The sequence below is a fragment of the Rhinopithecus bieti genome, unplaced genomic scaffold (assembly GCF_001698545.2).
Source record: "Rhinopithecus bieti isolate Rb0 unplaced genomic scaffold, ASM169854v2 scaffold_15368, whole genome shotgun sequence".
NCBI lineage: Eukaryota > Metazoa > Chordata > Mammalia > Primates > Cercopithecidae > Rhinopithecus > Rhinopithecus bieti.
Window position 1 is genome coordinate 108,162 of NW_016808463.1, and position 2,289 is coordinate 110,450.

The window sequence follows — 2,289 nt, forward strand, 5'->3', positions numbered from 1 at the left end:
AGTAATGAATCACCATAAAGATTTTCTTCCTTGTCTTCATGTTGAGTAGGCTGAGGAGGAGAAGGAAGAGGAGGGGTTGGTGTTGATGTCTCAGGGGTGGCAGAGGTGAAGAGGTGAGGAGGTGGAAAGAGAGGCAGAAGAAGCAGGCACGATGTAACTTTATGGAAATAAATTATAATTTCTGTGTAACTTTTTTGCTTTTTCGTTTTTCTGAAAATTTTTATATATATGGTACCAATCATTCTTCCATCACTTGCTTTAGTTTCAGTGCCCATGTTGTAGAGGGGTCCATGTCCTAAAAGAAGCCAAAAGTAGTCTTGAATAATCAGAACTCTTCTGCCAGATTGTCTAATGCCAATTTGTTTTCTGGCACTGCTTCTCCTATGTTTTTCTTCCTCATTGTCTGGCACTGGTTCAGAAGCACTTATCTCTGTCAAGTCATCTTCTGTTAATGCCTCTGGTGTGGTGCCTATTAGCTCTTGAATTTCTCCAATATCTATATATTGAAACCTATTTCATTAAGTTGATCTTCAATCTCTGATATCCTTTCTTCCGCTTATCAGTTCAGCTCTTGACACTTGTGTATGCTTTGCGAAGTTCTGGTGCTGTGTTTTTCAGCTCCATCAGGTCATTTATGTTCTTCTCTAAACTAGTTTTTCTAGTTAGCAATTCCTCTTTTATCAAGGTTCTTAGCTTCCTCGCATTGGGTTAGAACATGCTCCTTTAGCTCGGAGGAGTTTGTTATTACCCACTTTCTGAAGCCTACTTCTGTCAATTCATCAAACTCATTCTCCATCCACTTTTGTTCGCTTGCTGGTGAGGAGTTGTGATCCTTTGGATGAGAAGAGGCATTCTGGTTTTGGAATTTTCAGCGTTTTGTGCTGGTTTTTCCTCATCTTCATGGATTGATTTACCTTTGGACTTTGCTTTTGGTGACCTTCAGATGGAGATTTTCGTGGTCATCCTTTTTGTTGATGTTGATACCATTGCTTTGTGTTTGTTAGTTTTCCTTCTAACAGTCAGTCTCCTCTTCTGCAGGTCTGCTGGAGTTTGCTGTGGGTCCACTCCAGACTCTGTTTCCCTGGGTATCACCAGTGAAGGCTGCAGAACACAAAGATTGCTGCCTGCTCCTTCCTCTGGAAGCTTCATCCCAGAGGGGCATCTGCCAGATGCCAGCTGGAGCTCTCCTGTATGAAATGTCTGTCAACCCCTGCTGGGAGGTGTCTCCCAATCAAGAAGCATGGGTGTCAGGTACCCACTTGAGGAGGCAGTCTGTCCCTTATCAGACCTCGAGCACTGTGCTGGGAGATCTGCTGCTCTCTTCAGAGCCGGCAGGCAGGAATATTTAAGTCTGCTGAAGCTGGGCCCACAGCTGCCCCTTCCCCCAGGTGCTCTGTCCCAGGGAGATGGGAGTTTTATCTATAAGCCCCTGACTGGGGACACTGCCTTTCTTTCAGAGATATCTTGCCCAGAGAGAAGGAATCAAGGGAGACAGTCTGGCTACAGCCGCTTTGAGGCATTGCAGTGGGCTCTGCCCAGTCCAAAATTCCAGGCAGCTTTGTTTACACTGTGAGGGGAAAACTGTCTACTGAAGCCTCAGTCATGGCAGATGCCCCTCCCCCCACCAAGCTTGAGTGTCCCAGTTTGACTTCAGACTGCTGTGCGGGCAGCAAGAATTTCAAGCTAGTGGATCTTAGCTTGCTGGCCTCTGTGTGGGTGGGATCCACTGAGCTAGACCACTTGGCTCCCTGGCTTCAGCCCCCTTTCTGGGGGAGTGAATGGTTCTGTCTCACTGGTGTTCCAGGCACCACTGGGGTACAAAAAAAAACTCCTGCAGCTAGCTCTGTGTCTGCCCAAATGGCTGCCCAGTTTTGTGTTTGAAACCCAGAGCCCTTGTGGTGTAAGCATCCAAGGGACTCTCCTGGTCTGTGGGTTGTGAAGACCATGGGAAAAGCATAGTATCTGGGTCAGATAGCACTGTCCCTCACAGCATGGTCCCTCATGGCTTCCTGGGAATCCCCCAACCCCTTGTGCTTCTCGGATGAGGCAACGCCCTACCCTGCTTCTTTTTGCCTTCCATGGTCTGCACCCACTGTCTAACCAATCCTAGTGAGATGAACTGGGTAGCTCAGTTGGAAATGCATAAATCACCCACCTTCTATGTTGGTCTCTCTGGGAGCTGCAGACCAAAGCTGTTCCTATTCCTACAGTAAGTTTTATTCTTTCATGTTTTTATGTTATTAACTAGAATCCTTTCATTCAGCTTGAAGAATTCCCTTTAGGATTTCT